General features: G+C 36.7%; 1 long non-coding RNA gene across 4 annotated transcripts; it reads right to left on the reverse strand.

The window, feature by feature from the left end:
- Positions 1-7,185: 7,185 nt before the first annotated feature.
- Positions 7,186-9,972, reverse strand: LOC110704601. 4 transcript variants are annotated; one of them, XR_002507981.1, is made up of 8 exons: positions 9,909-9,972; positions 8,747-8,800; positions 8,605-8,651; positions 8,360-8,446; positions 8,077-8,166; positions 7,705-7,774; positions 7,519-7,617; positions 7,186-7,415 (listed from the first exon to the last, which is right to left on the reverse strand). It is a non-coding gene; the product is annotated as an uncharacterized LOC110704601 (long non-coding RNA). The 4 variants fall into 4 exon arrangements; XR_002507980.1 differs by having other exon boundaries at positions 8,360-8,440; positions 8,578-8,651; XR_002507978.1 differs by having other exon boundaries at positions 8,578-8,651.
- Positions 9,973-14,784: the final 4,812 nt, after the last annotated feature.

Genomic DNA, 14,784 nt, shown 5'->3' on the forward strand with positions numbered 1-14,784 from the left:
TGATCCTCGGCCTCATGGAGTTTAGCTCTCTGAGCTTCGGCAGCAGCAGCAGCCTCTGAGAGTTGGACATCTTTGGCCTGGAGCAGCTCTTCAGCAGCCATTCGGCTGGCTTCAAGAGCTTCTAGACGTTGCTGCACTTCAGCTTGTGCAGCAGCTCCTTCCTGAATACGGCTCTCAACAGCAGCCTTGAATTTGGAGACGTCCACTCCCATATGCTTCTGGAGGAATTTTTCCCCTTCCATCAGTGGGGGAAAAACTTCCTTCTCCATAGCGTCGCAGAAGGTTTTGAGGGCTTCAGCAGCTCTTTTCTCATACTCCTCACCCTTCTGCTGCTTCTCTTCAGCTGCTTCTTGCTTCAGCTTAGCAAGCTTTAATTCCTCTTCAGCTACCTTCTTGTCGTGCACAGCAGCGTCTACCCTATCTTGTAGGGTATCTATCAGCTCTACAGTAAGAGTCTGATTGTGCACGAACTGAAAACAGGAAGACAAAAAAAAAATATATATATATTTATAATAATAAAAATAGAGCTGAATTTCAGAGGAAATGAAGACAAGGAAAATTACCTGCATCATCAGCAGTTGGTTAGACCTGGCTGGGTCAGGAACTGATCTGCTGGATTCGCCCATCCCAGCAGTGGCCTTCAGCGACCAGATCCTTGCCCTATCTACTTCGGACATGCCAGCAAAATCGCCGAAGTAGGCTGCAGCTCCTTCTCGGTTCTGACCCCATATGAGGTCCCAGATGTGGTCTGGGATTGGAATTCGGGGGGCCGAGAAACCCATTTCTCCAGATTGCAGAGTCTGGAAGGAAGGGAAGGATGACGATGGAGCTTGATTAGCTTTGGATGGCTCAGCATCATCCTTCTTAGAGGAGTCAATTACTATGACCTCCTCTTCTTCAGGGGTGAGGACGAAAGCCTCAACCTCTCTTGCGATGTCTGCCGTGAAGCCCTCAGCACTGGACATCACGGCATCCTTGTTTTCGTGCTCAGCAGCACTCTCCTTAATTTCTTCTTGGACCACTCCCTTAGATTCGGGAGTTCTCTGATCCACCTCCATCTCAGGAGGTGGCGGAGGGGTCTTTTGAGGTGATTGGGGTGGTGGCCGGGGAACCCTCGGCGATCCATTGCCTTCCTCGGGTTCCCTTATTGCAACGCCGATGGTCATCGGCCTCCGCTGAAAGTCATGAGGGCCGATGATGGCCATCCTTCGGCGCCTTTTCAGAAGGGGCTGCTCGTCCATATCTGAGTCTGAAGACTCTCCTTGTATTTGGTCTTCGGGACGAACAGGAGCTTTCCCTTCTCTATGTCTGTTACTCTCTTCAGACTGTAACAGACAGGGGGGAGGAAGAATGTGAGTAAAAAAAAAAAAAAAGAGGAAAAGAAAAAAGAAAGACAAAGTTAAGTCTGAAAGCTCACCGAGGTCTTCAGCAAAGCCTCGTCTTCTTCAGGTGCTCTAGCTGCAGCTTCTGCTTCAGCAGCTCTGGAGGACCCTTCTCCTCCTTCGCAAGCTTCGAGAACCCGTGCAACCTCTTCGGCTGTACGGGCAGCTTCAGCTTCTTCGTCCAGCAGCTGAAACCAGGGGTCTCTCTTCTTCCACCAAGGCTTCTGCCTCTGATACAGAGCAACAGCCTCAATTTGGAAGTGGGAAGAGTCTAGATGAACTTCCCTATGCCTCGGCTCAGTGATAGACGGGGCCCGTTCAGTTACAACTCGTTCTCGGTTGACACCAAGACGAGCGTAGTTAATGCCAACGTTGGTCTCGTCCCGCTCTGAAAAAGGAAGGGGGAAAGGTTAGTTCAGATAGGTTGGCACAGCATAAAAAAGCGAAGCGAGAGAAGAAAAAGAAAGTTAAAAAGCCTCGGCCCCAGCCGAAGAAGCTTACCATCCTTAAACTTTCGGCTGAGGCCAACAGCTGCTAGCATGTTCTCTTGGAAAACGTAATGCGTATCGGGGAGCCAAGTCTCCGGGATATGCTGCATTCGGCCACTGCCCCCCCGGTTCGGCAGCTTGCCGAAGATATGTTGCTGATCAAGGTTCGGATCCGCCTCGTTATCTGCGGGGGGACCTAGAATTCCCATTTCGGGATCAGGCTCAGCGAGGTACCGGGGAGCGCTGAAGACGCAAGGGTGGCCCGGATCTGTGGGTGCCCTAACCCAAATCCATTGACCTCTCCAGTCCTTGTCTGAAGAGTCGTTTGGCCACATGGTTAGGTATTGGGGCCGGGACTCAATCCGGTACCACCCAGAACCATGGCTTCCGTGCCCACTTTGAATATTTGGCACTAGCCGATGGAGCTTTTTGAAGCAGTGCAGGTTCGGCACATACTTGAAGAACTTGCAGACCCATAAGTATGTCATCACCCTTCGGATGCTGGTGGGAGTTAACTGACATAGAGAGATGTTGTAATGGATCAGCAAGTCTCGGACGAATACGTCCAAAGGGAACCTCAGCCCGTACTGAAGTTGTCTTGTGTACACCCCCACATACCCCGGGGGTGGACGATGGATTCTATCGGATGCCGAGGGCATTCGGCACCAATACCCATCAGCTTCAAAAATGCCGTAATGCAACTCAATTTGCTCGGCAAATCGATATTGATCGGCATTCTCCACCCACCATGGGTAGGGGCGGTTCTTTATCATGGCCGAAGCAACTTCGGCATTCTCCCATTCTGAAAACCCGGGGAGGATATCCCAAAGGACAGCGGGAACTTCATCATCCCGTCCAGAAGCGCTCGGCTCCTCCGTTCTCTGAGGAGGAGCCGAGGAAAGGGGAGTCGCCCTAATCCCTTCAGCAGGGTCAGACTCTGGCCTTTGTCCATTCCAGGTCCCAATCCTGTTCCTAGGATCGGGAATCGGCCTTGCTCTTCTTGGAGCACGGGCTCTACCTCTAACTCCTCTTGCCATTGATTATTTCGAAGAAAAAAGTCGAAAGAAAAGGGGAAGGAGTTCGAATTCGAAGAAAAATAAACTGAAATCAAAGGAATTTACCTTAATCTGAAGCGAAAGTTGCCGATTTACGAGTTCGTAGTGGCAAGTCTCAGTTTCTAAGCTTAATGCTCGGGGAATTTGCGAAGTTTTGATGCGGGTTCTTGGTTTCTCTCTCGAGAATTCTGGGTTTGTGTTGGTGAATAAGTGAGGAGAGATGACGCGCCTCTGTTTATATCTCCAGGAATGGGATACGAGGAGTCTGCGTTTTAATTTCTCTTAAATACTCCACTAAGTAACCGTTAAACACATGATCTTGTGATTAAACTGCCCATTATCCGTCCAACTTCCACAATCATCTGCCTTAACCGTTGTTATCTCATTAATTACGGTTTAAATTCAAATTTTTGGATTAATTAAATCATTTACTTCCCTCCTTTTCTGAATTAAATCAAACCCGACCCGTCATCCTTCCAAATCGGGTCTGGGGGGCAAGTTGTTTGGGTCCAATTTAGTCCAATTGGGCCTAAGCACTAAATGATCCAATTAAAAGCCCAAGGTCAAGGTTCAACTCTCCAATTGTGCTAAAGTCAAAGGTCAGCCCATAAAGCAAGCCAATTGGGCTAAGGCCCAACCTCTCCATGTATGATGAGGTATAAAAGCCATCAATATTGATACATTCATAGATTATTCATATATAGATTCATATGTTCATTCATATATTCTGAGATATTCCATAAAAGCCTCAAGCAACAAACTCTCTTGCATAGTGTCCTCTTCTTACACATTGTACTGACTTTAGCATCGGAGGGGCCTTCCTCGGCAACACCCCCGAGGCTAGTTTACGTGTGTTTACTGTGCAGGAAACCTTCGGCCCAACATAACTTGGATCGAATCCAGCCTTCTCCATTTCAGCGGACCTTCGGCAAGGTCCCATTGTTTTCACCCGAAACAATATCTTAACTTGCACAGTTGCAGTAGACGGGTTGGCAATATAATCAGGCATCTACCAACTAGTAGTAGTTCTTCAATCGTAATACAGTATGAATAAATTGAGCGATAATCAAGATCCCTCGAAAACTGTTTTTTGTTGAACAAGAGCCAGACATAAACTGACTAGTGTATTTATGAATTATGTACGAGCATGGCAAATACACTTAATGTTAATTTTTTTTATACTCCGTAAATAAATTTAATTTGACAGAATACTTTAAAAGTTAATACTGAATCAAGTTAGCGTCTAATATGCAAAGGAGGTCATGGACGATAACCCATTGTTTAAAATTGTATTCGGGCATTGGCAACTTAACAAGTGACTCGTACTTGGTTTGTCTCATGAGTCATGATGAGACTTTGAGGGGCTAGGGAATGGTCGTCTATATTTACCTGATTAAAGCATATATTACTTTGCATTGCATGTTCTTAGTTCCAAGTCTTCCAACCAAGTGTATAATGGCATCTTCATCTTGGAGGAGACCAGTGCAAATTTGCATTATTATTATATTACTCCGTATTTTTTTTTTCAAGAATCATGATCTTGCTGTCTTGGGCTTAATTTTTCCAGAGAGGCCCAAATAAGCCCACAACATATAGTTGAGCTTAGAGTGAAAAACGAACGTATATGGCCCAGTTGTCCATAAAACACAACTCAAGTGATAATGGATTCGTTTTCTATGTGGGCTCCAACAGGTTTTTGTAATAAACCAACGTTTACACGAATAAAAATAGCCCAATTTTTAGTTCAATTCTCTCTTGACATTCCACTTTACTCTCTTCACAATTACTCAAATAATATTCTGTATATAGTTTGTTAAATTTTTAGAGTTGCTAGGTAAATTTTTTTTGAGTATGATATACTTATAGATCTAGGATGTGAAAGTTGATCTTTTAATCCTCATTCCTACACTAGTGATGACATATTGACAGATACTGAGATACGTAATCCATTTATGTCCTCGCCCCAACAAGTAAACTTTAGATACAACACTATCGCACTAGAGTCATCGTCCATTTCAATTTCTATCCTCATCCAATAATTATTTTACTCATCTGAGCACGTACTTTGGCCCTAATCTCATCAGATTATTTTTAGTTCAGTTCAGCTCTAATAAGTTCGTTTCAGTTCAGTTCAGCTCCTAATTTCCTTCCCTCATAAAATATTCAGTTCAGTTCAGTTCAGCTCTAATAAGTTCAGTTCAGTTCAATTCAATTCAGGTCAATGAGAACACTCTTTATCTAATCTAAAATCCATCTCATATACAAAGATAACTTGTGGATGTTTATGGATAGAGATTTCCTTACCTCCGCTCTCAAGTATTTGGCCTACGGCCAAAAATAAATCAATCTCCTTACTCGATTTATTTTCTTAAAGAGTTTGGGCGTTTGGCCAATGACCAATCAATATTAATTTGAAAGATATTAAATAACGAGTCAAAAACTTTTGCTTAATTTATCTTATCTACCCATCTTAAATAATTGAATCACAGCTAGTGACATTGTAAAATAGAGTATTTTTTATAGAATACGGCGGAGTACTATTTTGTCCTTTTAAATAAGGCAAAGTTGTGCCCCGCAGATCCAAGTAGCCCCCTAAACATCGCAATTACAAAGTTGCTTAAATCGATCGATTGTACCTTTGTACGTACTTTGTGACTCATTCGTAAAAAATAAACAAAGTTGCTGAATAATAATACAGAGTAATAATAATTAATAATAACCAGACCAAGACAAAGGAAATTATATGAGCATATATGCCAATTTGCATGTGACACTCATCTACTCGTATTACAACTCAACTAAAGACTGAATATATGAATTGAATAAAGTAATAGTTGTAACTTAAGAAAACAAAGTGAATCTGAGTATGAGACAATAAAATCAGATGATAGAAGATAGAACCACCGTTAGTTTCTCTTTACTAGAATCTATCTTTCAAGTTGCATCTATCGTTATCATACCAAAGTATAAGTTTAAAGTATTTTCATGCCTACTTTTGTCAGCCTCTTAATAGTCTTTATTGTTTTTACATGGTAATTAAGGAGATTCGGATATACTTCATTAAGGCCTTCATAAATTCATTACATCTCAAACACAATTATTTTTGTATAATCATAAAGAATAGATAATTATTTTAAAAACTACCAATAGACATAGACACGATCACACGACTAACAGTCCAACTCGTATACAGAGTATTACATGTCTCCGTAATTACATGAGATAACCTCCACGGAATGCAACTATCCAAAAGACTTCAATACCTTCACAACTATTTTTCTTTGGTCAGGTCAACTGAGAATTGAGTTATTTGGCAACTTGCTTTGCTATAATGTACTACAGTACTAGTAAACACTGCGATAGAATTATTGAGTTGTATATAAATTGATGGTACCCACAGTTTATACAGATTAAAACACATGATAATTATTTAGTCTTACATGTTTTTTTTTTGAATAAAAATTGTGACAAAGTCAAAACTTTGTTTTCATGAGAATTTGATATGAAATACGAGTAGTTCCACTAGTAGAAAAAGGCTTATTTACGTCGCTCATTTATAGTGTATTTGCGTCGCTTCTATGAGCGACGCAACTGCTCGCGACGCAAATGACTCAATAGTCATTTGCGTCGCTCCTAGGCGCGACGCAAATGACTTTTTTGATAAACTTATTTTTTGTCATTTACGTCGCTCCTTTATAAATAAGCGACACAAATGACTTTTCTGATAAACTTATTTTTTGTCATTTGCGTCACTCTTTTATAAAGGAGCGACGCAAATGACTTTTCTGATTAACTTATTTTTTGTTATTTGCGTCACTCCTTTATAAAAGAGCGACGCAAATGACTTTTCTGATAAACTTATTTTTAGTCATTTGCGTCGCTCCTTTATAAACAAGCGACGCAAATGACTCTTCAGATAAACTTTTTTTGTTATTTGCGTCGCTCCTTTATAAACAAGCGACGCAAATTACTCTTCCAATTAACTTATTTTTTGTTATTTGCGTCACTTGTTTATATAGGAGTGACGCAAATGACTGAGTAGACAATACAAAACTGTTGTATTTGCGTCACTTGTTTGTTTAATGAGTGACGCAAATGAGGTGAATTTTTTTTTTTAAAATTATAATATAATAATTGCCTTGTATATGTTTGTAGTACCTGTTTTCCTAGGTATAAAGTAATATGCTAACGCTAATATAATTGAAATTAAAATGCAATATTATTGAATAATGCGAATGTAAATTTCGGCAGTCTCCTTTGTAATTTGGCCTACCCATAAAATTGGGAATGACGGCATTATATTAACAACCTGTCCAATAATTTACATCTCAATATCATAGACTTTATACTCATCATCCCAACACCAAATTACTTCATTTCAAGCCTATAATCCAAAACAAGAGTCAAACATTACATATAAAATACTCTGCCCAAATATCTCGGATCTCATTTATCTCCTCCTCGGTGTACGGTTTAGTTCTTGAAAAATCCTATCAACACAACAAATATACAAGAGGAAAGTTTTAATTAAAGATTGTAGCTAACATCAAATTGTATTTATCAAACAAAAATGAAATATTTGACAACTCATACCTGAATAAGATCTTCACTGCTATGGTGATGTTCAAGTATTTCGTACATATAACGCATGACGTAGTAGCCACACTCACGTCCAACCAATTGTTGAAGACACTACATTTAATATATTTGTAAGTTGAATTAAATTGCTATACTTCAATTATTAAGAAACTAAAAGTTAGGGTAAGAAATTAAGGTAACCTGTCCCAAATGCCATGTCAATTTACTTCCCCTAGATTGTCCACTTAATGCCTTAAAACTTCGAAAAGCACTACACATTTGAAGAACAGTCCCAAATCGGGAAATAGTGAGCCATGATCTTCTTAGACCCAAAACAATTCAAGTAGTTATCACCTAAATGAGATAAAAAATTCAAGAACAGTCCCAAACCGAGGACTATTCAAGACTTACTCCTAATGAGTAAGCCCTGAACGGGTATCTAAGCCAATGATGCAAGTATTATTGCAATTCCAATCAATTATATCACAATTAAAAATCTCATACAATTCACAATCATTATACCAACCAGAACAAATAAGTTAATATTGCAAAGAATGGTTCAGATATATATACCACAAGTGAAGACAATCTCGTATGCGTACTACCGCCTTAATCGTTTGTCCACAACCAGAACCTCGAGCAACTTGTGGAATTCACTTGAATCTGCCATAAAAAATTACATATATTAAACCAACATAGTTGATTCAACTTAATCTGCCATGTGACATAAAAGTTGTTATTCGGCATTGCTTATTAGCCAATCATGGTGTAAAACTTGAAGACCTGAAACGAGTGTTAAATGCTAGGTCCAACTTAATCTGCCATGTGAAATAAATGCTAGAGCAATAAGACATACCGAATCAATGTTATACATTGCCAATGCGACTCCAGGCCCTTTAAAGTCGTGTACATCATGATCCTTTCCAGTTTCCATCCTCTGGGACTGCATGATAATAAAATCCACTTATCAAGGATTATATTATATTCTGTAGACAGTGATTTACCTGTGCTGCTTTCCTACTGAGAATTGACTATAAAATGCAGACACAATTAAAGAGACCACAATATTCATACCGAATAGCAATTTAAGCTTTCCAAGACCTGGGATGAGTGTATCAGTGGCTCGATATTGATCACCAAAAGCATGTCTGCCAATACAAAAGAAGCCAAAGGACATGAGTGACAGTGTTATGATTTAAAAGAGCATGACGGTAAGAACGATTTGAAAGGCAAATAATCATACCAGAAACAATCCTAGGAATGTTCTTACACAAGATTGGCTCACGGAAAACAGTCCCTACAAAAACTAGGGTTAATAATGCCTTCTTCAAAACCAATCATATGCCAAACAAGAGCGGTTAAATAAGGAACCACATACGGAGTAATACATAAGCTGAGTTTGCCTACTGCCTTGCCAAGCACCAACTCACTAACAAATCAGTATCAGATTTGCCAGTTTTAAGAGAGGTAGCCAAAACAGAAAACTTTGATTGGAAAAACAGTCAAGGAAACTGGAAACTAGTTTTAAGATAACTCCATTAGCATTCAATGGACTAAATCCAACCAACTTATCTTTTAAGATTCCTAATAATTAGATGGACTAAAATGGATGATGATACTCCAATATCACGTACCCAACGCCTTTTCCTCTTTTCACTTTATAGTTCCTAGTCTTTTATAAAGTAATGGAGAAAATATAAAGCTAACCATTTGTCCACGCTTAGAGCCACTGTTTTATCAACCCAACATAGCACACTTTTCACAAGCATCAGTTCTGAAACTGAAATTTGTGGCATACTTGGTAGTATATAAAACTCCGCCCCTTCAAATACCCACCAGTTAATATAATTAAACCCATAATTAACAACCAAGTTTTGATTAATTTTCCTACAATACTATCACATGCAACATCTACATGCATGATTATTTCTAGTATTCTGTAAATTGAATTTTGTAACTGAAAATTATTTCACTTGTTTGGGTGTTTAACAGGCTATATGCTCAAATTGCAGTAACGGAGTTATAGTAATTAAATTATCCTACCATATGTAAAGACGGCGAAAGCGGAATTCTGGGTACACCCATCCATAATTATTCCAAGAAAGTTCTCTTGGGCAATTTATCAGTCAATTTAAGTACATACATTTCCAATTTTCAATGCAATTAGCCAAGAATTATTATGTGTATTCCATTATCAGATGACCTAGTAATTGTGTTCTTAATTATTATTATGTGTATTATAATTATTATTATGACTAAAATTATAAAAATTCAATTAAATCTGCCATATAATTTCTAATTAGTGAACTAACACTAAACTTGAAATTAAACTAAGTCATTGTTCAAGTTAAATGCTACATTCTATCTATCATCAAAAGATTGAACATAAATAGAAGCAATCTTACCATAGGTGAACTTGATTTAAAAAATTCAATAATGTCGAGCCGAAATCGATTTTTGGGGGCGAAAATTCAGCGATTTTTCCACTCGAAAATTTCAGTTATTGCTCGAATTTTTTCAGCAGGATTTTTAATTGAATTTTTTGGGGTTTCTAGGGTTCGAATTCGTATGGAATTGAGTACATTTTTTGCTCAAAATGGGGGATTTTTGGTCGAAAATAATCAATTTTTCTGGGGTTTAAGGATTCGAATTAATTAGGGTTTTTGGTCTAAATTTTTGCTCAAAATTGCTCGGATTTGCTGCCGATTATGGGTGTTGAACTTGATTGCGATTTTGGATGTTGAATTTGCTGGGGAATTGCAGTTTTTTGGGCGAATTTGTGGGTGTTTTTTGGGCGAATTTGTTGGATTGAAGGGTCGATTTTGGATGTTGAATTTGTTGCAACTCTGTTTTTTTCTTTATTTTTAGTGAATTAGTGAAAGGTAGGCGTGAAAAGCTAAGGTCAAAAAGGATAACCTAAAGTGCAACAGAGTTATTTGCGTCACTTTATAATAAAAATGCGACGCAAATAACAAAATCTGAAATGCTGAAAATTTGTTATTTGCGTCGCTCATTTATTAAAGGAGTGACGCAATTTATTCACTGCCTTATTTGCGTCGCTTGTCAGTAAATGCGTGACGCAAATAAGTTTATTATTTGCGTCGCTTCAATAAATAGGAGTGACGCAAATGATAGAAAGCTAACATACACTTGTTTTTTTGCGTCGCTTCTTTAATAACAAGCGACGCAAATAACTTTAAAGGAGGGTAAAAATACACATTTGCTTCGTTCTTTAGAATGAGTGATGCAAATATGGCGACGCAAATGAGCTTTTTTCTACTAGTGTTCCATGCGTAATAGTTGTAAAGTTTATTAAATTAGTTGCAATCAATAATTGTCAAGTTGTCACCCCCACCCCCACCCACCATCAAAACATGTTATTATATATGATGTGACATTGCACACAGTACGTATTATAAATCTGAAAAATCCGGATAGGATCTATCTATCCCTGGCTTAATTCTAGAAAATCATATTTTTATTAACTATTAGGGGTGTGTTCGATCTCTTTAATTATTTGCCCTTATAATAATAACTTTATTCCACTGATAATTATAACATATACGAAGTATGAATCATCGAGTTCAATCAAGTGTAAACACAAATTGATCAATAAGTTCAATTCAATTCAATTTGTGTGCGTAATTGCTGGGTATATGAAAAACTAGGGATACCTTTTTTCAATCATACATGCATGTTAGGTAATGATACAGTTAATTACTCCATTGCCACATAAACTAACATGGGACATATTTTGCAAATAAAAAAAATAAAATAATACCCCACTTGATATGAGTAGTTCTCCATTATTCTAAATATGTACCTTCACCAATAAAGTTTCATGAAAAGTCCTAAACAAATCTGGGGTAGCAAATTGAAGTTTTTTTTTAATGTACTGTGTATGTCATGATCAGACGACAATAGTCATGTACCTTAGTCGTTTAATTAATGTATTTGAGAGGTTGGGGATTTTGTGTTTAACAAGGGTCACAAAGAAAGCAAATGAAATAAACGGGTAAAATCTTCGAGGCGTGAACGGGATCACTTTCCCAAAAGTATAATTCCGACCCTATACTACAACCGGGTTTCACGGAAATTTACTTAGGAGATACAACGAAAAACAATTGCAATCACAAGTAGGATGATTACAATTCAATGTAGATAAGTGTATGTGATTTATGATGATGATAAATATAGAGTTTGCAAAAGACCTTCAAGAGAAAAACTAAGTTTCGGATCTTTTCCTTGAAATATATCCAACATATGTTCACTGAACATATTTATATATAAAGCAAAAGAAACCAACAGCCACAAAGTAACTGTCAAACAACCAAGCAAAACTAACAAGAAAACCGTCAGTTTCTAAACTCCTCTGACACGCGCACCCGATCGGGCGCACGCGCACCCGATCGGGCCTGCCGCCGCCCGATCGGGCTAACTGGAACGTCAGAATTTAACTTCCTCTCGCGCTCGATCAGGCGAGCACCACCCAGATCGGGCGGTGAACCGGGCTAGCTGCTATTACTTCTCTAAACCGCGAAGTGTTCTGCCTACCTTCAACCTTTTTACCAAGGTTAATTAATCTTGTTATTTGCTTTAATAATCTTGTTTAATTAATCTACAACACCATATCCTAAGTAAATTAATTAATTACATGAATTTTGTCTCCAATTCTCAAAATAATTCAACAGGAGAGGTACATTCTCAAATTTTTTTAATCACTTTATGAGTTTATAAGTTTGACAATATAAAAGGTTCTTACATATTCATAGCCAATTAAATTAATTTTTGTCACCTATTTTTGAGGGTGTTCCACGTAGTTGATTGTGTCTTTTGGTTATAGTGAGACTTGTGTTGCGTAAAAATGTGTAATACGTTGAATTATGGAGTAAATATTCGTATAATTCTGATGATAACAAAGCAAATTGATATTCGTATGTATTAGATTATATTTAGGTATAGTAAATTCCATCACTAACAGAATATATTGTGTAAGATAATAAGGAGGAGTATATATAATATGAGGTAATTTAACTATTAGCTAGTTACACTTTTCGTTTTTTTAAGTGTAACAGTTTGACCTGCATGTTATAGTTTATAGAAAAGTGAATTGAATGATGTAAAATATTGTGTAAGTGAAGTTTGTTGAGAATAAATAATCGATGCATTAAAAAAAAAGAGAAGCAACTTGGACAAAAAGAAACGAAGTGACTTAGACAAATCGTTTTTGTCAATAACCTCCGACCAATCAATCGAATATTGATTAATACGTAATCGACGGAACACTACTTGAAAACGGCTCTTCTACTCAGAAACGAAATGTTCCAAATGTTCTTGGAAATTCTTACTTCCATTGAACCATTTGTATCTATATGCATCAGGATCCCGATTCATGAATCTCTCGGTTCGAGAAATCAAATTAAGATGATCTAGTATGATAACTAATTATTATAAGTTGACCAATGATGTAAATGAAATTAAACTTCAAGTTGAATTGAAGCATAACATTAGTTTGTACATGCAGAATGAATTTAAGATAAATTATTGATGTAAGATAAAGTAGGGCAAGCATGCATATTTCATCTATTGCAATTGCGGAAGAATTATAATTAAATTTCGAGCAGATAGTTTATTTGGCATCATAAAAAAAAACGATACAAGTTATACAACTAACTAAATAAAAGTAAGAACTACCATTCATGTGTATATCGTAATTTTTTTATTACCTAAATTTATTCGAATAAAAATTATTTAATTAGGATTGACTCAACCTAATAACACATGTTTATATTTGATTGAATCTGATCAACCCTAATTATACTCCATAGTTGATAAATCATCCTAAAACTTTTTTTTTATTTTATTTTATTTTTTATTTTTTATTTTTTACAATTGAATGAGAAAAACGCTCTCATAATAATTTTTTTGGTGCAAAGTTTCACGATATATTAATAAATGTAAATCCATCCCACCTATGTCTCTTTATTACTCATTTATTACATTATGAAGTGGAAAATTCTCAATGACACATAATTAATTAAATAATTATTCTTTAATACTCCATCATTGTCCTACCCTAATTATAGTGATACATTAATTTATTCAATTATGGTAAGGTATCACCCCGTTGAAATTTGGTCCCCAAATGGACAGAAATCGCAATCATACTCCACAAGGCCATACCCCCAATTTCAACCAAAGACATATGCACTATATGCTACTCGATCTAAAAGCGCATCACATCGCATGTGACAACATTAACGTTACAACTCACTAAAAATACAATGATACAAGATTGTACTTTTTTAAGATCCATTGCATTTAGGACAAATCATACCTCCCTTCATCACTTTTTAATTAAGATATTATTATTATTATTAGGAATTTAGATCTTGCTAACAAACATCCGTACGACGTTAGATATGCATTAAAAATCATATCATCATATAACTAATATATAAAGCTAAAGTTTTAGTCAGGTCAACTAATATATAAAGCTAAACTTTTAGTCATGTCAACTAATATATAAAGCTAAACTTTTAGCCAGGTCACGAGGCAGCGACACTTGGCGTTCCAACTTTTCGCCAAGTGTCGCGCCACGTTGGATAGATAGATTTAAATAAACATCATAAGATAAAAAAGTTAGTTTAGATTTTTATTTTAGATAAAATACCAATGTTTTAGATGTACAAATTGAATTATTATTTTATTCAAAAAAATTATTAGATAATTATTTAAAAAAATTATCATATAAATTTATTTTTTATATCATAACATTTTATCGGAGCGAAGGAAGTAGTTCAATGCGTAAAACATACCTTTATAATATATACTAATTGGTTAAAATTATATACTTCACAATCTAATAAAATTTTATTATTATGTAGACATGTCAATTAGGATCGGATCATGAGTCATCTCGGATTGGATCACTTCAAGTTACGAGTCAAGAAATGTTCAACCCTTGTCCAAAGTTTTGGGTTCGGGCAACCCAACGGGCTTTGAACATTTATTTTATTTATTTTATATTTGCTTTTTTTTAATGTATTAAATCGAACATTTCCACTAACATTATTAATAGTCATTACATGTCTACTAGATAGCAAATCGTCACAAAACTACATCAATTCATAACTAATTTTGTATCAATGATATATTTAATAAAATTTGATATAAAAATTAAAAATTTATCTTAAAATTTAATAAACAAATCGGCCATCGCACAGGGCACAAAACTAGTATTTATAAAGTGGTATTTATGTATTAGTTTGAGTATGCAAA

Source organism: Chenopodium quinoa, unplaced genomic scaffold (genome assembly GCF_001683475.1).
Source record: "Chenopodium quinoa cultivar QQ74 unplaced genomic scaffold, ASM168347v1, whole genome shotgun sequence".
In the NCBI taxonomy this organism is placed as follows: Eukaryota; Viridiplantae; Streptophyta; class Magnoliopsida; order Caryophyllales; family Amaranthaceae; genus Chenopodium; species Chenopodium quinoa.